The sequence below is a fragment of the Protopterus annectens genome, chromosome 11.part0 (assembly GCF_019279795.1).
Source record: "Protopterus annectens isolate FY-2018-M chromosome 11.part0, PAN1.0, whole genome shotgun sequence".
Taxonomy (NCBI): domain Eukaryota; kingdom Metazoa; phylum Chordata; order Ceratodontiformes; family Protopteridae; genus Protopterus; species Protopterus annectens.
Genome location: NC_056745.1, coordinates 1,072,408,895 through 1,072,435,350, shown reverse-complemented (window position 1 = coordinate 1,072,435,350; position 26,456 = coordinate 1,072,408,895). Strand labels below are relative to the sequence as shown.

At 36.3% G+C, this 26,456-nt stretch overlaps 1 protein-coding gene across 11 annotated transcripts in view; it reads right to left on the bottom strand.

The window, feature by feature from the left end:
- Window positions 1-26,456, bottom strand: part of MGAT4C (MGAT4 family member C) — a 3,121,932-nt gene that overhangs the window by 985,937 nt on the left and 2,109,539 nt on the right. For 9 of the 11 annotated variants that reach the window (XM_044088415.1, XM_044088414.1, XM_044088413.1 and 6 more), the window contains one exon: window positions 2,185-2,326. The exons of the other annotated variants lie outside the window; for them this stretch is intronic. The gene's annotated coding sequence lies outside the window, so the exon portion shown is untranslated. The remainder of the gene's footprint in view (window positions 1-2,184; window positions 2,327-26,456) is intronic. 11 annotated transcript variants of the gene reach the window in all.

Genomic DNA, 26,456 nt, shown 5'->3' with positions numbered 1-26,456 from the left:
AGCCATATTCTAGCCATTATAACTCCATGATCATTGTACAATAAAGGTGGCAAAACTTGACATTAAGTAAAAATCATCTCCTTAGGAACACAAACAATGTTCAGTATGTCTGTTCTGGTGGGGTTGTTTACAATCATTGTTCTTGTACATATGCTTGTCAATAAGTTCCTTACTAATGTTGCAGACTCAGTATTACTTCAGTCTCTCTTTGGTAGATTTATGTCTTCAGCTATTATCATTTTTTCTTCCCTTGTTTCACACAAGAAATTTATAAATTTCTCTAGGTCATCAACAGTTGTCTTGGGTTGTTAATACATTCCAACAATTCTAATCTGTTCTAGGGTTGTCTTTACTGTCATAGTTACACAAACTATAGTCTTGATATCATCAAAAATGTAATAATCACATGTCTCAACAATGTTCAATCCCTATCATGACACCTTTGCCTGAAATTTTGTAACAATGTCTATCACAGTAAAAATATTTGTGCCCTGATAAAATTGGTTTTCAATCATTGTTCTTCAACTTAGTTTTACAAACAATAACAATGTTGATTTTATGTGAACACAGTAAATTTCCCAATTAAAGGGACAAAAATGTTATCACTGATGCTCCTTGCATTAACAACCAGCACAGATAAAGCAACTGGTGCCATGAACTGTTAAAATTTCTGACTTGGCAAAAATACTGCATTGTATTAATCAAATATTGTAATATGACTGCTATAAAAAGCCTCTTTCCCTGTTTTGAGAAGTGGACTCCAACCTGTTTAAATAGACTTGGATGTTCTATATACTCCCACTTTTTGAAATGGGACATATTTTTCACGAAGGTATTTAGTTCAAAAATCTTCATTTGGACTCACCCGACTCTCATTTCTATGTAGGATTTATAAAAAGTAAGTCCTAAAACCTTTAAAAGTTATATTATCTTAGAGGGCTTAAGCTCAGTACTAATAGTTAGTGAGTCCTTAAAAATGAGATAATTTGACTTAACATGAATAAAAACATCTCCACACTTCATTCAATTGAGGTGTCCTATGCTCCTACTCACATCCTCTATCCTTGCTCCTCACAGGCATAATATCTTTTGATGATCATTATCCTCTGCAAATTTGAAAATCTGTTCCTTTAGTAAGTGAATCTCCAATTGCTAATATATCATTGCTGTCTTGATCAGTAGATTCTGACACTTCTGTTAGCAGCTCAGTAGGTTGTGACTCAACTTGGTGTGGAAAATCAGAAAGCTATGAGTTCTACTCCTACACTAGGTATTTAGATTCATTGCGCAATGCTTTCACTGCAGTACAGCATACCGGGGGGGGGGGGGGTTGCACTCCTGAGTGTGCCTCTTTCCATCTGGGATGTTAAACTGACATCCCTTTTGGCTGAGTTGGTCGTAGCTCAGGTTGGTATTAAAGATCCTACTACACTTATCAAAAAATGTTGGAGAAGTTCCTTGGTACCCTGACCATGGGTCTCTGCAGCAAAACAGGTCACTTGTCCAGTGGGACTAATCCAGTCAAAAGAATACTCTTCATCATCATTAGTTTTATTAATCTCAATGTTTGTATCACCTGCATCATTTCTAAGCATACATTTCTCATCAATCTGCCTTTGATCAGTAACAGCCTGAGTCATGCTACCAACTTCAAATGTTCTCCTCTTTTATCCCCTCCATTTTTTTTTATTTTTCAAATACATTTCAATTAATTCCATAATATTTATACATAACATCTTAAATAACGATGTACACTATTTACATTAGCCTGACACTATAACAGATCTTAATGTATACACTTATTTATAAGTATGAACCCAAATGAAAGCACTATGTTGTGAGTCCAATACCTTCTTTATTAAAAAAAAACAGAATTAAGTGCTTTTGTCAGTTAAAACTTGACTTCTTCTGAATTAAACACAAAAACTGAAAAACTGCTTTAATATAAAAACTACTAGTCAATGATTGGTTCAATATTTTCAAAATTAACACACCCAATAACCTAATTAAGATTTAAAATGCTAGAAGTTAATTTGTAACACCAAGAATAAAAAACAATACAATTCCATATGTCTTAAAACATTATAATTGTGTAATACATAAAAAGAAAGAGCATAAACTCCAAAATAAAAATTGTGTATATACAAATTATGCTGTTCATCTTTTACTTAAACTTGTTCTGACCTTTCCTTTAAGATAGGCGCCAAATTCAAATGTTCATTTAAGCCAGGGGGACAGTTTGCTGCAAGTCTAAGTTGCCACATCAATTCTTTTTTCAGTAATGTATTTTGCCAGTCTCCACCTCTGTCTTCCAAATGAACTAAATCTAAAATGACAAAATGAAAACCTATATAATTATTGCATATTGTATTATGTTTATACAAAGCATTTGTAACTTTTTTATTTTTTATATCGTACAAGTGCACATAATTCTTGTTTTAAGAAGTCTCTCAGTCTTCCCTATATAGTAGGAAGTACAAGTGTCACACGTAGCAATATAAACTAACTTGCTAAAAAAACAATTACCTCTCCTAGGGTAAACTATACTGTTGTTCTGATTTTTCAAACTAATCTTGATATCCTGTGAAACATAAGGACAATATTTACATCTCCCACAACGTCTAGTACCATTGTTAATAGTTACATCTGCTGCAAAACATTTTGATCAACTTTCTAAAATCCTTTTCACATTAAACCCAATTTTTATAGTAAACATTGATTTCACACCCAAAACTTGGTATTTATCACAGTTAACTTTAAATATGCTCCAATTTTTATACAATACATCTTTAACTTGTTGATATAGGGGGCTATACTGTAAAATGCAGGTGTGTTCAAATTTAATTTCATTAGATTCCCTAACATTCTTCCCAAAATGTGGATTTGTATTTAATCCTGTGTGTGTGTGTGTGTGTATATATATATATATATATATATATATATATATATATATATATATATATATATTCTTTAGGAGATGAACAAAGGACACAAGAAATTCAAATAGCATTAGGATTTTGAATCAATATTCCCAATTTAGAGAATTAAAGGCTTTCTCTATATCTAAGCCAATTATGCTTGTTTCTTTATTAACATAATCTATAAGAGAAATCACCTTTTTAATATTGTCATGTGTGTGTCTATGATATATAAATCCAGTTTGATCATTATTTATTGTTTTGGATAGTGGTATTTTCATTCTGTTAGTTAATATTGCCATAAATATCTTCTAGTCATTATTTAATAATGATATAGGTCTATATGAGGTACAGAGATTTGGGGATTTGTTTCCTTTAGGATTGGTGTGATTAAGGAATATCTCCAAGATGGTGGTATTAAAGCTTGTGACTGAATTTCTAATAGAGTTTTATGGAAGCGGGATAGTATCTTTGAAGGAAAAAGTTTATATATTTCCATAATTATGCTATCTATACCTGGAGCTTTATTATTTTTACCCTCTTTTATTGTATCTGTAATTTCTTTGTAGGATATGGGTGCTTGCAGATCTAGTTTTAATTGTTCTGGAATTTTTTTACATTAGAACATTTTTCATCTAGATTTAATTGATATATATGTATATTTTCTTTTTGGAAATGTTCCATATAGTGATTTCTATAGGCATCAAGAATGTCTGCTATATCCGAGACATTTTTCCCTTTCTTTTTATGGAAGATACTTTTAATGTTATTAGCTTTTGATTGTCTTTTGATTATTGTGGATAAATTATGCAGATATTTGGGAGAAGTGGCCAAAGTATTAATTTTTAGTTTTTCCAAAGCTAAACTAGTTTTATGTGTTAGAATTTCATTGTGTTTATTTTTTAATACTTATATCTTCTTTTGCCTCTCCAAATGATTTTGATTTTTTTCAACTCAGCCCTAAGAAGCACTATCATTCTGTACCAGAATAAAGCCTGCACTTCCATGTAGCTGGTGGCTTTACCAGGTATCAAATAATTTTCCTATTAGTCTCCTACCCTTTTATGCACTAAAATGGTCAGGCATTATACCCCTTAATCCTCTCTTTCTGCAGCAGACTGACTGCTACGGAAAGATACAGTTTTAAGAATGTTATCGCCAACCCCTATCGTGGCATATGTATGCCATTTTCCTAACCATATTTAGTATATCCCCATCTCTATCCTCTGACAGGGGTATTTTTCTTTTTTAATGTATCATGGTTCACAGAAACTTGATAAAGTCAGCCAGATTCAGAGAACAGGCTTGAAGGCAGAGAATGCATAACCTATCTTGTGGATGTGCAGCTTTGGAGTTGCTTATATTAACTAAGAGTTTGTTGGAGGCAAAACTCCTTGCATGAAGGGTATGAAAGAAAATACTTTTCTCATTTGGAATCTGATCATTAGTCCAGCTTGATTTATTGCATCTCATTGAATTAGGTCCTGAGAAAACACATCATAACGCTGACAAGTCACTGAAGCATGCATGTTCTACAACCCCTGCCTATCCCTTTTCCTTGTTAATTATCTTGGATACCTCCTCTCTTATTTTACTAAGTTTAACCCAAGAGATGGGGTCACTGTAGCCTGTTTTATTTTTCCTCATTTGACATAATTCTTATCTCCATGGATGAGTGAGTCTCCAGTCACCAGCACCCTGTTCTCTTTCCTCAGATGGCTTCTCATGTCATTCATTTCCTGCTCTATGCAAATGCCCTTTCTACCTGCAGTTCAGTCTTCATTTCCATGACTTAAGCCTTATTTGTGGTCTTTCCCCTGAGTTGCATCACTTTTCCCATCCCTATTGCACTCTTCTTACAAGACCTCTCTCCTGTTTAATTTCTTTTTCCCTGTGCCCCTCCCAGGTGGCTCAGCCACCCTTTCTACCCAGCTGCATCATGCTTTACTTGTGGTGTTAGATCATGCACAGCTATCTCTGGTTTCTGGCCATGAAATACTCACAGCAGTAATGTACCTCATATTCCTGGCAATCTCATCTGCACAGTGGCAAGATGCTGCATGCTCCTGGCCATCTCACTTGGACAGTTGTAGGATATCTAATCCTTCTGGCCATCTCACCTGCACACTGATAAGGTATTTCATTCGCCTGGCTATCTCACCTGCACAGTTGCAGAGTGCCTTATCCACCTGGAGTTAAGGCTTCACTTATAATTATTGTCTTTGTGAAGTTTGTACATTTAGTTCAGATACTTCGGTCTCCCACTTCTAGTTCAATTTCTTCCCACATCATAAAAGTAGAATGCATAAATGGCTAGTCTAAAAGTGCTCATAAATTGTTCATTTACCCTTGGTGTCCTGGTGCATTTAGGGTTTTTCGAGGATCTATGAAGGACCAGTTTACCGGGTCTATATTAGAAAGTCAACCACTTACTTACCAGAATGCCTAAACGTCGACCCGTCTTCATCGAACCGCGAAAACATCTATCGTCCAGAAGAGCAAAAGCGGAAAAGGTGAATCATCATGGTTGGCCTTCTGCGGTATAGCTCCATAAGGTAAGTGTGTGATAGTTAAGGACCTTACAGTTAGGGTGCAGGTTAAGGTAAGTGCATAGATGGTAATGTATGTTAGAGTTAGTGTAGGGTTTTGTTAAGTGTATGTGTGTGGATTATTTAGTTTGTTTGGGATTAGCTTTTTAAGGTAAGTGTGCAATAGTTACTGTCCTTAGGGTTAGGGTGCAGATTAAGTGCATACATGGTGGTATATGTAAGATTTAGTGTAGGGTTTAGTTTAGGGTTAGTAGGGCTTTGGTTAGTGTATGTATGTGGTTTATTTACTTTGTGAAGGTAGTATGTAGTGGGTGGTGGGGTGGGACAAGTATGAGAGTTTGTCTTTTTAAATTTCACGGTTTAGAGAGTTCAGTGTTTATGTTATTCGATGATGACGGGTCGACATTTAGGTATTCGATGAAGTAAGCGGTCGACTTTATAATATAGACCCAGTTTACCTACTTAGCTGAAAAAGCACATAAATAAACTCTTTTATACCTGCACAGAATAAGTTATAGATTTATATATATATCTAATGAACTAGGTAATAAAGCAGAACAGATAACATATTGATAAGAGCAGTGACATATCTTCTAAGAAAATATTTTAAATCATAAACAATTATAAAATTCTGTTGGCAGTAGAACTTATTTTCCATGATTAAATAGTAGCTGCCAGGCAAGACATCCATTATGAATTTGTCATCCTGTTATCAAACTAAATACTCATAGTAAGCTAAGTGTGTCTGGGTATAAGTGAGACAGAATTAATCAACTTGTGTACAAAGCACTGACAGACTGCCATATGGACAAAACAAGATATGAGTACTAGGTAGATGGTAGGAGGTCAGTTTGGTTCCCAAGATGTGAAGGGAAGCATGTTTTTTAAATCAGAGACACAAAAAGACTCTTCTTCAGAAGCCATAGCCATTTTATGTCCTGGAATGGTTTGGGATGACTGTGAATGCAGGGTGTATCCCAAAACTAGCACTGCTGATACCACAGTTTATTTTGGGATTGAAGAAGTCATGGAAGGTGAATCTTTTTAATTTAAATTTAGTTCTTAATAGGATTACTGGTAGTAGGTAGCATGCCTGATGTTATACTTACTACCATATAGTAACATGACCCTAAAGACTTTATTTTTGTAACACCTGTTAAGCGGGCAGTAAAATATAATAATGCAGGTATACCCCCATTATGAGTGGAAGAAGTTAAACTTGGTGAGAATCAGAATCCCTGAACTACATTCCCTTTTTTTAAAACAAGTTTATTGTTTTTAACATACAAGAAAAATATCATAACAATTTTATACAAGTAATTAAAATAGATATGATTATAACATTCAACAAAATAACCAAAGTATTTACAAAGACATCCACTACAATCAGATCAATTAATTAAACTAAAATACCATGCTATTGAAGTTAAGATTTTTTTAACAAGTTTTGTAAATTATCCCAGACAATATAATAATATGTTTTTCTAGTAGTTCTTGATTTTATTGTCATCAATTCTATATGGCACACTATAGTCATAACATTTTTAAATTCATTGAACGAAGGAGGTGTATCTGAAATCCAATTTCTGGTTATTATTTTTCTAGCCACTGCTAAAATAGACCATAACAAGGGAAGCTTAACCTTTTTAACACTTTGAGGTACAGGTGTGTTGAATAATATAAGAGATTTAGAAATAATGAAATTATCTGTAAAAAGAGCCTGCAAAAATTCATTAATTGACTTCCAATATTCTTTCAATTTTATACAGTCATAAAACGTATGAGCCCAGTCAGCATTAATTTCTACATTACATCTTTTACATAGATTATCTTTATTATTTATTTTATTCATCATCAAAGGTGTATAAAAGGATCTATGTAAAAATTTCCATGTAAAAAGTCTCCAGACAATGGAAGACGTAGTTTTATAGGAAGATTCCAATATATATTGTTTATCTTGTTGATTTGGTGGGTCACCATTAATGGAAGTGAAATAATTCCAGTAGGTATCTACACTGTAAAAAGTTTCTTGTCTGATAATTTTATGTATGTATGAAAGCTTACCTTTATCAGAAACTTTATGTTGTCAATTTAATATCAAGTAATCAATCAGTGTTGGGATAGATTCTTTAACTGTTATAGACATTAGATCAATTTTATCAATGAGATGTTGTCTAAAGGTCTGAACTTCTAACCAACAAGTTTCTCTTAGATCAAATTCTTGTTTTAAGAAATCTAGATTTTTAACTTTATTATCAGATAGCAACTGATACCAGTACTTTAGATCATTATCTGTAGCTAAATGAGTTCCTTCAGAAGTGGATGACAAAAGCATACCTCGAGTAATACATTATAGGGAATATAATAAAATTCCATTCCTTATATTTAGGATGCATGAATATAAAATTACGATAACTAATAATAATGTTTAATGGGTAACTAACTATATATTTAGGTGTAATAGGTGAAGTACAAAATTCTTTTAGTAACCATAGCATGGAGTTATTTACTATCATATTTTTATGTGTTAAGGAGATTTTCATGAAGTGAATACTAATTAGCTCCCAGTAATCTTTCCATTTTGCAACATATGACTGATCTATTAATAAAGTAATAACTTTTACAATAGAAGAGATAGTATATAAGTTAAAGTCTGGAAATGAAATACCCCTTGAGACCAGCTATTAGTATGTTTCTTTAATGCAATCCTAGGTCTATTAGGTGCCCATAGGAAGTTTAACATTAGTGCATTTAATTTTTGATAATTATTTTTGTAGGTGGGAGTATTATTGATTGTATTAAGTATAATATCTTGGGGAATATTATCATTTTAATAATTGTAAGTCTCTCTTCCATAGTAAAAACATATTATTCCAGGTATTGAAAAGATTTTGTATATTAAGAAGACAGGTATTATAATTATTATGTATAATAGATTTAATATCTTTAGTTAATATTATACCTAGATAAGTTATCTGACCTGAATTGGGTACATATTTAGTAAAATCACTAATGAGAACATTTTTTCGTGTATATATAGGTAGTATTTTAGTTTTTTCTTCATTGAATATTAAACCAGAAATACTTTTAAAATTCATCATTTTATCAAATAGAGACTGCATAGAAGAATTAGATCCTGCTGATGTAATGAGAACATCATCTGCAAAGAGTTGAATTTTAGATGTTGTATTTTCATCTATTTCAAATCCCTCTATATCAGTACTATTTCTGATCAGATTGGCCCAAGGCTCCATTATTAAAGTTAATAATAGTGGAGAGAGTGGACACCCGTGTTTTGTACCTTTAAAAATGGGTATTTTTTGTGAGACATATGTTCCTATCTTAATATAAGCCAATGCTCCTTTATATAGATGCTCAATTAGATTTACAAATGCATCTGAGAAGTTTGTGTACTTCAGTAAGGTAAACAAGTAGTCCCAACTTACTGAATCAAATGCTGAACTTATATCAAGACTAATAAGTGTTAAATCTTTTTTTTTCCTATTTGCAAAATCAATTAATGTTAGAGTTCTCCTTATATTATCAAAAGTATTTCTAGTTACAATGAAGCCTGTCTGATCTATATCTATAATGCCAGGGATGATTGTCTTCAATCTATCAGCAAAAATACTCATAAACATTTTATAATCAACATTAAGTAATGAAATGGGTCAATATGAAGTACATCTAGTTGGGTCTTTATTAGGTTTTAAAATTGGCGAAATAAATGTGTATTGCCAAGATGGGGGGGTTATTAGCTCATTTTGGGCCAAAATAAAAACCTTATGTATTAATGAGTATGTACTTTTAGAAAGAATTTTATATATCTCTGGTATAATACCATCATTACCTGGTGCTTTGTTTGATTTAAGCTTGTTTATTTGTGTAACAACCTCTGTATATGAAATACTTTTATCCAATAGTTTAATCTGTTGTTTATTAAGTTTTTTATTCATGTTTGCTGAACTACATTCCCTGAAAAACTGAAAAAACACTTTTTAAGCCCTGTTGCACTTCTTGATGTGGTGGAGAAAGCAGCCAACATCTCCTGAATACATATATATATATATCAATTTCATGGTCGTACCAATTCAAAGAACAGGGAAATGACCCTCAAAGAGGGCATTACTGCTGGCGCAACTTGCTGATAGTAATTTCCCATGGAGGAGCTCTGATCTTCGGAAGGAGTAATTTCAGATAAATGATGGCTGAGAGTTCAATCTTTGTCCACTTGTAGGTTACCCTGCAGAAATGCACTTTTATATTTAGTTTCCAATTACTAATGGCACAAAAGTTTGCCTTAGTGCCTTTAGCTGCATTAGCACAATAGCACAATTTCTTCTTTAGAGAAAATATCTTTCAGTAAGAAAATTATAGGTACCTAGCAAAGATACATAACAGAAATATTCCATTCTACCAGATTTGGTGTTTCAGCAAACAAACGGAAACCAGTAAAATGCACAAAAGCAGTCCGGACAAGCACCGTAAAGCCCAAAAAAATGTTAAAGTCCTTATTGTGAAGGCTGTTTGCAGTACAAGCTGCAACACTGAAATTGAAATCCACTTGCATGTATAAAGCCACACTGAAGTCGGAAAAAAACTTGAACCTTAACGCACTTTATTATTAAAACAAGCATTTTCGCTGTGGTTAAAACTACAGCTTCATCAGAGGCAAAAGTAGAATGCAGTGTCAGAGACAGGTTTTTATACAACACACCCTCGCCTTAATTAGTAATGCAATCACAATGAAGGCGTGTTAGCAGCATTTCTTGCAAAAGTAAATTCAGGGAATGAAAGCTCTGTTTAGGAGCATTCTCAAAAGTGTATAGTTTCATACTTTTAAAGCAGTTGGAAACCATAAAACATTGATGCATCAGCAGTTTGTTACGTTCATACACCAAGCAAATGTGCATTAAAAGCATGAAAGTGTGTAAGAAATATATACACAATAAAAGCAGTCTAAAAACAATGCATAACAGGTCTGTATATAAAAATGTTTATAGAAAAGTGTTTGTAAAAAAGTATCTAGTGAAATCACTACCTGCAACTATAGTTGGAAGCCTTGCTAAGTGTAAGTCTTAAAAGTAGTGAAAAGTATATGTTACTACAAGTTACTATTAAAGTAAAATAAAATGAAGTGAAAAGTGAAGTAAGACAAAGGTAAAGGAGTTATCTTTTATAGCTCCTCATTTTCAGGACACAAGCTATATTGCAATGTTCATTCAAGCCTGGGTACGAAAATGAGTCTAGTAATATTTGCCATTCTAGCTCCTTATTCTCCAAAAAGAGAGGTACTGGACCCCCTATTTCTGTTTTCTTGACCTGGTCAATTGCAATAAAATGAAAGCTATGTCCTTGATGTTTCATTACGTGTTTAGCTAAAGCGTTTTCTTTTTTCAGTTTCCTTATGGCATAATCATGTTGGTACAGCCTGTCCCGTAGTCTCCGGTCAGACTTGCCTATGTAAAATGCTTCACAGCAGTTACACTTAGCTAAAGAAACTATGGATCTAGAATCACAATTAAGCTTATGTGTAATGTGGTACTTCTTGTTGCGTATTACAAAGGAATTGGAAGCCTTCACAAGATGGCAATAGTTACATGCCCCGCACTGAAAACAGCCTTTTGTTCTAGTCATTAGCTCCATCTGTTTACTTCTTTCTAGCAAAGTTTTCAAATTATTGCCTCTCCTATATGCTATCAGAGGTTTTGTGCCTAACTTGTCCATGAGTTCCTCATTATTTGTTATGTAATACCAATTTTTATAAAGTATAATTTGAATATTCCTCGAGTCAATACTGTAATTTGTGATGAAACTATTTACAAAGGAGGTCCCTGTTATCTCAGTGTTGGAGGTTGCCCTAAGAAAGGGTATGTTCTCCCCAACCCTCGGATTAGCCTCTAAGTCTTCCTCTTGTCCACTGAAAATTTTGTGTGGAAGTAAGGGTAGAAATTGGCCTTCCCTTCTTTTATTATTGATCTCATCCAGTATTTCTTCAAATAAAGTATTTGGGTATCCTCTGTTGGTGAACATTACTTCCAAGAATTTACATTCTTCTTGGAATAGTAACTCATTACTGCACATCCTGGCTGCTCGAATTAGCTGTCCCTTTATAATAGCCTTCTTTTGCTTGAATGGGTGGCAGCTGTTGTAATGTGTTTGGTGTTTCAGTCAAGCAGACCATATAGCTCTATTAGCATGTACATCAGATTATGATATATGAGATTGTGATATAACGGTTTCATGAAAATGTTAACAAACACAGACATTTACAGAGTACAGCACCTGGCTCAGCAAGATGTGTGGAAATGTGAGCTATCAGTAGACACTGGAAAATGCATACAATAAATTAAGCAAATGGAGAGAAGGAATAATCAGAAACTGGAGGAATCAGCCATGTTGGATCTTCAGACATTCAACTCTGGTTCTTGTTTTAATTTTACTCCCCCAGTAAATAACAGTAATAGATAAAAGAAATGCAGGCATACCTTGTAACATGAATAATTTGGTATGTGTATAGTGGATGGAGAGATTTATGTTAGTTAAGGTTTTTCAGTCTGTAATTCTTAACAAGAAAAAAGCATGCCTTCAAATGTGCAAAATATACTAGACTCCCATTGTGCCATAGTTTTCCCATGCATTGCTTGCTTGTTTGCAGAAGCTTTATTAACACTAATTAGCCCTATAAGTTATCAAAGAAATAGGCTCCCTATTGAAATGTTGGTACTCTAAATACCGAGTGCTGACACACTGAAAAAAAATAACCAAAATCTCGGGAGAAGGGGAAATAATGAATATTGCTATTCTCCTTTAAACATCTTTTTTTTTGCGATATTAGAGGGGGGGGCAAGCCTCCTGCATCCCCTGATGTGGGGGAATTCCCCCCAACTTATATATACCAATTCTGACATTACTATACCTAGGAGAAAAGACAATATTCCAGGAAATGGCAATCTCAGGCTTGGTATATGTAAGTCTGAAGCTGCTGTGGCACAGCGGTAGCACTGTTGCCTCACAGCAAGAGGTTCTCCCATTCGATTCTCGGCTGGAGCGCCTTCTATGTGGAGTCTGCATGTCCTCCCTGTGGTCGAGCAGTGTTCGAAAGACATGCGTGAATGGGCATGCCTTGGTTGAAGGTTGGGCATCGAGCTGGCACCTCAGCACTGTGAAAATCTATTGCCAATCATTAGCGGACGGAGTTCTGCTGTGATGACCCCTAACCGGGAAAAGCCGAAGGAAGGACAGGTATATGTAAGTTTGCTTTTTATGCCATTCAGTCTTCATGTTTTGGGATAAATGATTACCAAAGAAATATGGTGATAGTCTAAATTAGAGAATAACTGAAAGGCACAACAGTGAGTATCAGACCCCCCAAACAAGTAACTCCTACCCTAAACTAATCATGGGCTGGTAGTGTTGCAGACAAATCCAACCCTTCCTCACTCATATGCATAGCAGCAAATGTGTGTCTACAGTTGAGGTTATATGACTATATGAACAAAAGTTCATGTAATCGAACACTGTAAACAGCGAAAATTCCAGACTTTGAACTCTTTATTGTTGCGGGCTGCTCCCCCCAAACTCCCCGCTAATTATATATACCAACTCCACGCACTACAGTGAGGAAAGGGCAAATTTCCTAATCTTCACTGTACCGCAATCTCACAAAAACACATAGATGAACAGCATTTTGTCATATACGGCCATTTGATATTTTGGACTTTCTTTCTTTTAATAGGAACCCTACAGTTGATGTATAGTCATGTAAGTGAAGCTGTAAGCTGTACTGTACTGCAGCAAGCATATACCATTCATAAGTAAAAATTAACAATAGACTTACTCTTTCCAGTTTAAGTGTATGACTCATAATGGTACTCCATAAAGCTGTTGCCTCTAAACTTCTCATGTTATGTACACATGCCTTATCTCTTCACTAAGTAGCTAATCACATACCAATGGAAAAACATTAATATGTGATATCATAATTGGTTTCTCCTTTATGGGAGGTTCTTGTCCAACACATGTCTTATTATTTGCTTATAGTCATATGGTTATAATTGCTACACACACGTGTGCTTATATGCATGTGTACACACGCACACACACTCACATGCGCACACACACACACACACACACACACACACACACACACACACACACACACACACAGACACACACACACACACACACACACACACACACACACACACACACACACACACACACACACACACACACACAGACACACACACACACACACACACACATACATACAGACACACACACACACACACACACACACACACACACACACACACACACACACACACACACACACACCATGCATACTTGCTCCCTCATTCCTCATTCATACATAAATGCATGGACATACATACACACTCATTTGCACACACATGCTCACACAGATACACACACGCAAACACACATGCACTCTCTGACAGAGACACACATACTTGTGCATGCTTAGCATAATGCAGGTCATACAGAGTTTCACATATGATAAGCTCAAAAGCAGTGGCAGTAATAATCATGGAACTACAATTTCCAACCCATGTGCAGATATGCTTTTTAATGCACAAGTATTTGGCAAAATGTTCTCATCAGGAAGTAACACTTTCAAAACTAAACACTTGTATGATTTTAAATGTAAAGATCTTCATTTTAGAAAACTGAAGTCAGCCTGAATGGGAAACTGTGAATGAATTACAGGGAACGTTTCAGCTTCCATCTTTTTTATAAATCTAATTTGTCTTTTCCCATAAGCACTAGCAGTACAGTTATTAGAGGCAGCATTAAGAAAAAGCTAATCTAGTTTCAAAAGAAATCAACTTAAGTTCCCTCTATCTCTTTCAGCCTTTCCAAAATATTGACTGCATAGTCACATTAAGGCTCACCATTTCCTACCATGTCATTTTTCATTCTTTTGTAATTGCTTTTTTCACGTCAATACCTACTCCACTATCTTGCACAGCATGTGATATTCTTAATGACACTTGCAGGTCTATGCCACTTTATTACTTACATTAAAGGGATTTTAAGGAATTGCATAATATTATATGATTACCTCACTGAAGTTAAGGGTTCAGTTGTGAAAAGGAACATTCAGAAAAGTAGATTATTTGCTCCACATAGTTTGTGTCACATAGATATTATTTTGGGCCTATGAACCTATTAAAGCTGGCAGCTAAGGAAGGCACAATTTTCTTAATATAATTAGCTAACAACTCAAGTGGCTGTAGAATGCAATAAATGAAATCTTAATGCTCTGTTGTAAGGACAAGGGTTTAGATGCCTCTATGGCCTCACCTAATTAAATTAGAAATGGCCTACTTCCTAGTCTGAATTCATTTGCTTGTTAATGCAACTTGAAGTTGATGTGACTAACATTTTATATTCATGATATAAGAAATATCCTTGTATCAGCATTGTTTCTAAATTACTATCTTTTTTTCTTGTTCCCCACTGTGTATGCAAATGGAATTTTAAAGAGAGCTAGTAAGGTCACTCATCAAAATGAAGAGATTTTATCATCTGCACCATTCTGCTTTGTGCAGCAAAAAAGCAGATCACCATTGGGGAAATGAGGAAGATGGCTGATAATTGTAACATCAAATGAAAATAATTGCATTACTGGTATTAATAAAGCTTTTGAGCTGAAAATGCGGCTTTTAGAAGAACTCAAAGAATTATACTCAGCTTACAAATACATATTTCAAATGAAGTCTGCTGTCAAATAATTCAACTTAGACGCACTTTCATTGTTTTTTCCCTTGCCACTGGAACAGTGAAAAATTAACCCTGCTATATTATGCTTTGCTCATCTTCCCTCTAAAATGTACTTTGTGATGATAGCAGTTTTTTTTTTTATTAATTAATGCTGTGGAAAGTCACATTTCTGTCTCTCTCTCTCTTTTTTATAATTGTTTAAAATATGTTTTATATCATAAACATTTTGGTGTAATGCCACTCAACACATGCAATTAAATAAGATACAATATAATAAAGACATTTTTCAATATTCTAGGTACAGTATAAAACAAAATGATATATTCATAATTATCATTCAAAATTCAAAAAATCCCTAGACTCCCCCCCACTCTGACTTACTATCCATAGCTGTGTCTTCCAGTTAGCCATAACAATGTTCCAAAAGACAGTATTACACTCCTGTATTATAATACAGCCTCACTTTTTGCACTCTTGTCCTAACCCTCTCACTACTCTATCTTCCTGCATACATACCAACCGATTGTATGATAGCATTTGTTCTGATTTTTTCTGTCTTCCATTCAAGATTACCCTTCCATCATTTTGCTATTAAGCTATTCACCCATCCTCCTAAAAATAGTACTTAACATTTTCTGCAATTTCTTACATCTACTTTCTTGCTCTATCCTTAACAGGCAAAATTGTTAAGTTCTAGGTCCTTATTTATCAAATATCTTTCAAAAAATAAAATAAAATATTTCTGATTTGTCTACCTAATATTTACCAGAATGCAATGTAAACAGTATTTTGCAGATACATTTTCCACCTTTTGACCTGCACTCTGTTTTTACGTCTTCTACTTACCCCAGATGTGAGTTATTTCACTAAAGAAATCTTCAGATATCAATTGATTTCTTAGTTCAAACCTTTTAAAATAGCAATGACTATAAACAATTCCACGACTTGTCTTTACTTCTTTTATGAATCTATAAAAACATTTTGTAAGCTTATCGTAATATTATATTATACAAAATACACAATTAAAATTATAACAGGTTTGGGGGTTGAATTCATACCCTACTCAACTTATATTATTACCTAAATTGTACCTAACCTGAGGTAAGAGCAACTAAGCAAAATGTGATCTATAATTTAACACATTGCATCAATAATGTAGCACAAATTCACCATCTGAACTCAAATGTTGAAAACACTGAGATGCACAGCTAAATAAATATCTAAAGCCCTTGTGCTCTTTTGTCAGAGTGCAGGTGCAGCTAATGTGTTTCTTGTCTGTTATATTTGAAAAAAACGTACTTATACATATCAGAAATAAAGCTGATTACATTAGGAGTGTAGCCAGAGATTTCCACCATGTGTACAGCCTCCTACTGATGCCCCTCCTACCCTCTGTTATATCTACAAATGTATACATTGCTCCAAATGCTGCCTCCTACTGACTTAATACATGTATGTATCAGTCTCATATGTTGTCCCCCTCCATACAAATAGGGTGCTTTCAGGTGATTAATTGCATCTGTAATCATGTTTTTGGACAGTTATTGAATTCCTAATGATGCTTCCAGTTCATAAAGTTTATTTATATTTTTTCTGTACTTGTTTTTGCCCTCCCACATATGACTATAAGCTGTTCCCAGGGCCTTTCCTCAGTGTTACTAGCTACCTCTGGACTCATGTTTTGGACCAGTGAGGAGATCAAGGCATCCTGGGGCAACAGCCTACTGCTGCTAAGGAGCATTTTAACGTAAGGGTTCAACCCCAGCATACACCTGTACTAGCCCATGGAAAGGAGTGCAGTGGGCTATGTTGGCATATTGTCCATAACTCAACACTGGACTCAGTCACACCTTCCTCCCCTGTGTGTGTATTCACACCTTCCCTGAGGATGGTCACACCAATCCTGTTTGCTCCATTAAGCACCTGGGAAACTATTCAGACTTGGGTCATCTGGACTGCTGCCAGGGCTTTATTCCTCTGTGCCATTGTTAGAGGCCTAGAGGCCATGGTTCATAATGTTTCTGATAGAATTCCATCAAAAAAAAAGTTCTCATCTGAGTACAGTGTGCCTGGCTACACCCTATGAATATATTATGGTTAAAACCTGCAATTTTGCACTCCGATTTAGAATTACCACTTTCAAATCAAACGAGGTACCATTTTACTGCATCACCTATCTTCAAGTAGAGTTCTAAAATTTATTCAAAACCATTGACAAAATATTTGAGAATCTCGAATTAAGACTGGCAACTATTGCTGCATTAATGTAGCTGCAGTTTATTGTACTAATATTCATGCAGAATTAGTATGTAATGCCATGTCTAACAAACATGCATTGAATCTCAGCAACAAGCTTTGTATTCAAGTTACACAGCAGGACTTTTATTCTTTTTGTTGTTAATTACTTTACATCTCAAACATATGACAGACTGTACTTGGCTGGTATAAAGCATGCTCTTTAGTTAAAAAGAAAAAAACAAAGAAAAGCATAACACGTATATAATCTTAAAGCAAAGAAAACCACATTTTAAAGGGATTTACTATGAACAATCACATCTCATTTAATCAGCACAAGAATATTCAACCTCCAAGCATCTAAAAACATAGGAGATTAGGAGATCACTACTCAAAACAGCATCAATCTCAAGGTAGTTACATTTGATGTACGTATATTCATACATACATACATACATATATATATATATATATATATATATTACGATAATTAAATCAAAAAAGCAAAACATCAGCAGCTAAAACACTGACACAAAATCCTTGAAAAATAAAACACTAATGGCACACTGTGCATGCTCTGGGACATAACCTAGTAAAAGCAAACCAAAAAATCAAATTTTTTTGCAAGAGGGCAATTCTCCTGCATCCCTCACACCCCTGCTAATGAAATATACTAACTCTGAGATCGCACAACACTGTAGAAAGGCATGTCCCCCAACCCTGATATTACAATCATCTTGCACTAATGTTGATCAGTTTTTCTGTCAACCAAATTAGGTGGATAGGAAAGCTGCTGACTAAAATGACATTTGTCCAATTAATGGATATCATATATATAGACCGATAGACATTTATATACCATATATATCGATCGATAGACATTTATATGCCATATATATCGATTGATATATATGTATATGCCATATATATAGACTGATAGACATTTATATGCCATATATATAGATCGATAGACATTTATATGCCAACCCTGCAATTCCACAAACTCAGAGAAGTGGGATAAAGTGATAAAAATGTAACATTAACTTTCTTGCTCTTCTCTGAGACTAACTGCCATTACAAGATACCAGTGACTTTCCAGGTGATGATGTTCTGAGTGCCGTTCATCTAGATGCTGAAAAATAGTAGGTCCCATTTTTAAAGATTTGTTGCAGAAGAGGCAAATGGAAGACAAAAGTGCATACTGAAAATATTTTTCTTTACTCCAGATATTAATACTTTTTTATTATCATTCTAACTTTCTCAGCATAACTGACTAATCTCATAGTCCATAAATATCTTTTATATCTAAATTAGCACATCCACTCATGCATGAATCGTGCCATCCCAAATAGAACCAAAATGCTCTCATCCAAAAAAAGGAAGCCAATCTGGTGGTCCCCTGCCATAAACAAACTTTACAACAAAAGGAAGAAACTTTTGCAGAAAAGAGGAAATTCCCAGGATGCAAAAAACTCCCTTACTAGCCTCAGTAAGAAACTGAGATGCCTCATAAAATCCTCCAAAGCTAGTTACGAAAATAAAATTGCCAAAGATTCCAAAGACAACCACAAAGCATTCTATAACTATGTCAAGAATCTAAATGGCAATGCTCAGATCTGCTCTGAGCTAAAACAGAATGGCATTAAATATACTGATCCGAAGGATATTGCCAATATCCTGGCAGATCGATTCAGTGCCAACTTCACCCCCTCTCACCCCCTAAATGGCCCATCTCAATACCGAAGATTGCCAAATTCCAGTAATAACGGCCACACAGGTACAAAACGCACTCTCTAAAGCCAAGAATACAGCATCCATGGGACCAGATGACATCCCGGCTGTGTACTACATGAACTACAATATGAACTGGCACCTCACCTAAGTGTCATGTTTAATCATAGCCTCACCTCAGGTTTCGTGCCCACTGAGTGGCGCAGAGCTACAGTTATCCCAATCCACAAGGGGGGATCCACCTTGGATCCCAGAAACTACTGTCCCATCAGTCTGACAAGCCTTATCTGCAAGGCCATGGAGCGTATTATCATGGAACTTATAAACAAAGACATTGGCAACCTTCAAACACTGGACCCCACCTAGTTTGGGTTTGTGAAGGGCTGATCTTGTCTCCTGAACCTGATTGACTTCTTTGAATCAGTCTCCAGAGCCATTGACAAGGGTAAGGTGGTCCACACAGCCTATCTAGACCTTGCCAAGGCCTTTGACACCATCCCCCACTCTGGAATCATAGATAAACTTAGTAAGTTGGGCATTAATCTCTATGTCACCCAATGGGTTGCTAAATGGCTTACTGATAGAACCCACACTGTAAAAGTAGCCAACTCCAAATCCAGCTCCAGACAAGTGACAAGTGGAGTACCTCAGGGTTCAGTCCTGGGGCCGCTCTTGTTTGGCATCTACTTCTCTGAAGTACAGGTCAACACTAAGGGACTCTGGCTAACAAAGTTTGCAGATGACTGCAAACTGGGAGCCATTATTGAATCCCAAAATGATGTGGATACTCTACAAAAGGGCCTTACAGAAACAGATGCTTGGTGCCAGAGCCATGGGCTCAAGCTCAATGCCAAGAAATGTATTGTTATCCCCTTTGGGAAAAAACGTGTATCCATGAATTACCATATAGGTGGCAATACACTAAACACAGAAAGTGTGATAAGAGACTTAGGGACACAGGTGGACAGTGGTCTCACCTTTGATAACCACATCGCCACAACAGACAGGAAATCCTTCTATGTGGCACACCTCATTAAAAAGGGCTTTTCATCCAGAAAAAAGGAGGTCATTGTCCCACTGTACTCATCCCTCATTAGACCCATTATAGAATACAATGCCCCATTTGGTATGTACTTCTCAAGACATCTGCAACAACTGGAAAGGCCTCAGAAATACCTCACTAAAAGAATCACAGGCCTAAAGCAGATGCCCTACGCTGACCACCTTAAAAAACTCCAGCTATACTCTGTCGCATATCGTCTACTCAGAGGCGATCTCTGCTTAACATACAAGGCCATGTCAAACCCAGAGCTGTTGGACATGCTACACTTAAAGAAATCCCAATCCCTCAGAGCTACATGCTCCAGGGATCTAAACCTTGTCATCACAATTAACAAAACATGCTGGAGGGATAGGTTCCTGACCCAGAGACTCCCCAGACTCTGGAATAGATTGCCCATACATGTCAATCAGAGTGCCTCTTTGGACCTGTTCAAGAGGAACCTTGACGATTGGATGGGAGAAAGGAAATTCACCCCAGGGATCACGTCAGTTGCCCTGCTAGACAGGGGTCCAGGAAAGTAAATAATGTGGGAAGAAATAGCCAGAGAATTGTTATGGCTAGGCTTGTATAGGCCCTAGGGCTGATAGCCTAGTACTAACCTATGAACCTATTATAGTAAAACATTGGGACCATTTCCACAAGACTTGCTCTCTATGTAAGTGACCACTTACACTGACAGCAGATCTTTTGGAATCTGGCCCACAGTTAGTCTATTTTTAGATAGGCCTTACACCAAAATAAGTCACTTACAGTGAAAGCAAGTGTTTCAGAATTGGGCAGACTTAAACTGAAGGCAACTCTTTTGGAATCTGGTCCAGTGTCTCTTATTTTGCAATTTTGATAAGCATCAAGCAGATGAAAGAAGAATATAATGTTTAAAATGTATTTCACATATTTCAGTTTTCCTTCTTGTAAAGTGACAGACACTGTTGAGTTTATTAATTTTTGAGATGAGATCAAATTGCAAGTTAGGAACTTTAATCACGATATTTCTAACATAAAAGTATGCAGCAGATAGTGTGGGCCACTCCTACAAACAGCATGATATAGAGCAATTTTTTTTGACAGTCCTACCTCGATAAATGTGACTGACTTACAAGTGAACAGCCTTAACTTATTTACTGCTTCCAATCAGTAGTATCAGAATATTTGACTATAGCTCTTTAAGGATGGTGCACACACTCCCAAATGTGCCGTGAAAGAAACAGATTTTGCAAGTTAATGCATTGACAAAAACATCAGCGTCCTCCATGTAATGAAGACTGAGGGACTGGTAGTCCAGTCTAGACGTATAGTTCTGATCTTCTCTGACCGTCTCTTTCATATTTACCACTAGAAATTCTTTTGCTCTACAATGCTTAACTTTAAACATACCATGTAACACCATCCCCCTGCACACTGAAAGATAAAAGTAAATAGACACCACAAATCTTTGAGGATGATGAAAAAGTAACAACGATGTTTATGAAAGACAAGATTCCAGTATTTAAAGTGTACAGCGAAAGCAGGTGAGCATAAACATATAGGGGCATCTTTACACTACAAATGAAGGAAGAAAGCAATGTTAAAGAAAGGGACAGCTTTAACAGCAGATCAATGTTGAAGAAAGGGACAGCTTTAACAGCAGATCAATGTTGAAGAAAGGGACAGCTTTAACAGCAGATCAATGTTAAAGAAAGGGACAGCTTTAACAGCAGATCAATGTTGAAGAAAGGGACAGCTTTAACAGCAGATCAATGTTAAAGAAAGGGACAGCTTTAACAGCAGATCAATGTTAAAGAAAGGGACAGCTTTAACAGCAGCTGGACAGCTCAGCACAGAAAATAGACACTGTGAGCTAATAAATAGTTTTATCCCATAATCCTGCCTTTGATTCCTGTTTCCAGTGATTTTTTGAGCTACCTGTAATAATGTGTGCATATGTAAGAAAGGTTAAAAATGGCACCCATGTTTTGTTTGTTGGAAAATATCAAAACAACATGAAGATAAAGTGAAATTTGTATGAACACCTGCTGAAATACAAGACAAAACAAAGATATTTAGTACTGTCTTCTTGGCATGAAAAGAAAGTAAAGGGAAATGAGTGTTAATGAAGTTTCAGTTAAGGACAAGGAAAAAGAAACAACACACACACATCTTCTGTTTGATGTGTAACACTTAGGCCTGATACCATAAGAAAATAACCATAATGGGTCTCGAACAGGCCTTCATACAGTAGTTACATTGTTAATGATATCCCTTTCAAATGAATCAGGAGTGATTTTTTTAAATTTTTTGAAGAATTTGTGATTTTTTTTCTTTTCTGGACACAGGCGCTACTAAAATTTATGTTACATAACCGTCTGAGCATTTAATCAAATGAATGATAGTACATTGTTGAGGTTTGATGACAAAAACAATTACCCTTCTAAGTAAAAAATTAAATGACATTGCAGAAAAGATTGAGAAGAAACAGAAAGACATACCAGTTTAATGCAATTTAGCTGTAAAATCCTTTTCAGAACTGACACAATCCATGTCACTAACTGAAAATCAGTAGATGCAATTGGAAGTAAAGGGATGTCGTAAACTTCAGAAAACTTGTAGCTAAGATAAAGTCAGTGGTTATGTAATATGAATTAGCCAACTATATATGGTCGTAAAGCAATGATTCACAATAACAGTTTTGCTGAATTGTGCATACACTGATGCATTTTGTCTTGATTAAACCACTCATATGATAAATTCTTGGAGAAACTTTTTCAGTTAACTCTAACACTTTGGATAGGTTATATTTCCTAGGTGAGGAGAGCAGGGCTTCTAGTGCCAGCACAATTTGACAAAACTTTCTAAAGAATCACTGTTGTGCTGAACATTCCTCAGCAGTTTGCCATACTCCCAGAAAGAACTTACAACAAAATAATTAATGAAAGCATTCCAAATTTTCTGCAAGGAAGCCAAAAAGAAAAAAAAATTGAAAATGTGGCTAGTTAGCACCTGCGTATGATGATTAGCATCCGAAGCTGTTGTGAATTATTTTCATAATGACCGCAGCCTGCTTACCTTATGGAATTGTGCTGCTGCTTTAAGGAAGTAAGGTGAGGCGTTTGATGAAATATGAAAATACTAAAAGTTTTGTATGCCTTGGGTTCACTTTGCTTCTATGTCTAAATAATTACAGAACCTCACATGGAAACAAAATACAATACTAATATGTCTTAAATGCCAGAGGAGTTTGTCTGCCATAATTCTGAACAGACTGTGGTACAGAGATTTAAAAACTATGACAGTAAAGAACAAAGTCAGACAACATTCAATTTGCTTATATATTTATTTATTTATTTAATGCTTGCTTTTTTGTTTAACTTTTGGGGGGGGGCATATTTTGCACCCCTGTAGCCCTCGCCAGTGCACCATGTTCAATGCTGGATCTACCTAACACTACAGTCCATCTAGGGCTAACAGCAATTTATGGGTGGGGTTTGATATGAATCATAAGGGAGTCCCACTGGAGCAATGCTCTCATACAACAGCCAGGGGCTTTTCAACTTTAAGGTCTATCACTGGTTTTGCCAGCCTCCCACTGGCTATATGGCTACATCATGGCGGCAGGAGTGCATTAGGAGTGTAAAATGTCTCACCATGCTTCTGTGGAAACTCAGACAAGTTTTTTCCCATCCCCTCTTAGACTGGGCCCTTCCCTGTACAATCCCAGCCATCATGTGGAACATCATAGGACTGCACATGTATATAACCAGACACTTTTTTACTGGGAAAGTCCAACTGCATGCAAGACCTTTTTACAGCTGAGGTATGAGGAGAAGAGCTCCAAATTACAGTAATTAAAAAAAACGTTAATATACAAAGAAGAAGTACAATACAATGTACAGATTTACATAGACCTTACACATTTAACATACATAAATGGGAAATGTAATTACAAAAACATACATTATCTAAAACAATAATGAACAACAGAAAATACATTTGTTATATAGACTACAAAGTGGTACTTAGGCTTACAGTTATTAGATAAGAGTAAGAACTATTACTGTACATTGTAGTTCATAGGTTCATATGTTATCACTAGGCTAATGACCACTAGGGGCCTTACAAGCCTAGCTGTGCACCCCAAACCATTTGTGTCCTGAGTATAGTGGGTGTCTATGGGGGGGGGGGCATGTTCCTAGGGACATAACTAAGGATTTGTTGAGGGGAGTGTTAGTTAAGATAATAGGTGCATAGGTTCATAGGTAGGTACTAGGCTATTGGCCCTAGAGTCTATATAAGCCTAGCCAAAAGGTACCCTGGCTTTCACCACCCAAGAAAATTATTTTCATGTGCCCATGTCGAGCAGAGCCACAGAAGTGATCTCTGGGTGAATTTCCTATCTCCCATCCAATCATCAAGACTTTTCTTGAAGAGTGCTAATGAGGAGCTTTGTTTGATATAGATAGGTAGGTTGTTCCAGAGTATAGGTAGGCAGAGATCGCCACTGAGTAGGCGATATGCGACAGAGTAAAGCTGCAGTTTTTTGAGACGGTCTGTGTACGGCATCTGTTTGAGGCTGGTAATCCTCTTTGTGAGGTATTTCTGCGACCTTTCCAGTTGTTGTAGATGTCTTGAAAGGTACATACCAAAAGGGGCGTTGTACTCTATAATGGGTTTAATGAGTGATGAGTAGAGGGGGACAATGACCTCTTTTTTCCTGGATGAGAAACCTTTTGTGATGAGGTGTGCCACATAGAAGGATTTTCTGACTACTGTGGCGATGTGATTATCAATGGAGATACTACTGTCCACCTCTGTCCCAAGGTCTCTTACCACACTTTCAGTGTTAAGCAGACTGCCACCTATGTGGTAGTTCATGGGTACAGAGTTTTTACCAAAAGGGATGACAATGCACTTGGCATTGAGCTTGAGGCCATGGCTTTGACACCAGGCATCTGTCTCAGTGAGGCCCTTTTGTAGGATGTCAACATCATTAGGAGTTTTGATTATGGCTCCTAGTTTGCAGTCATCTGCGAACTTCATTAGCCAAAGACCTTCTGTGTTAGCCTGTACTTCAGAAAAGTAGATACCAAACTGAACTGAACCCTGTGGTACTCCACTTGTCACTGGTATGAAGTTGGATTTGGAGTCTGCTACTTTTACAGTGTGGGTTCTGTCAGTGAGCCAGTTGGCAACCCATCTTGTGGCACAGGGATATATACCTAGTTTAGTGAGTTTATCTATAATTCCAGAGTGGGAGATGGTGACAAAAGCCTTGGTGAGGTCTAGATAGGCTGTGTGGGCCACCTTACCCTCATCTACAGCTTGGGTGACCATTTCAAAGATGTCTATCAGGTTTAGGAGACATGATCTGCCTTTTACAAACCTAAACTGGGTGGGGTCCAGAGTTTGGAGATTACCAATGTCATTGTTTATAAGTTCCATGATGATACATTCCATAGCCTTGCAAACCAGGCTCATCAGGCTAATGGGGAGGTAGTTCCTGGGGTCCGTGGTGGCTCCACCTTTGTGGAGTGGGATAACCATCTCTGTGTGCCATTCAGAGGGCACAAAGCCTGAGGTGAGGCTATGACTGAACATGCTACTTAGGTGGGGTGCCAGTTAGTTCTGTAGTTCGTGTAGAATGCAGCCTGGGATGTTGTCAGGTCCCATGGATGCTGTGCTCTTGGCTTTGGAGAGTATGTTTTTTATCTGTGCAGCCGTGATTACAGGAACTTTGCATTCTTCCGGTAAAGAGATGGGCCCTTTAGGGGATATGAGAGGATAAAGTTAGCAGTGAACCTATCTGCCAGGATGTTGGCAATATCAGTTGATTCTGTATATTTAGTGCCATTGTGCTGTAACTCAGAGCAGATCTAAATGTTGCCATTGAGATTCTTGACATAGCTATAGAATGCTTTGCGGTTGTCTTTAGAATCAGTGGCGATTTTGTTTTCGTAACTAGCTTTGGAGGATTTTATGAGGGATCTCAGCTTCTTACCGAGGCTGACTCAAGGAATTCCTCCAATCATGGGATTTTACTCTTTTTTGCAACAGTTTCTTTCTTCTGTTGTAGAGTTTGTTTATGGCAGGGGACCACCAGATTGGCTTCCTTTTTTTGGAGGATAGCATCTTGGTTCTGTTAAGGATTGCATGATCCATGCGCTAGTGTAAGTGCTTATAAAGTGCATTTGTGTAGGATTCAGCAGTCATACCTCTATTGTCCAGCAGCATGGGTGTCGT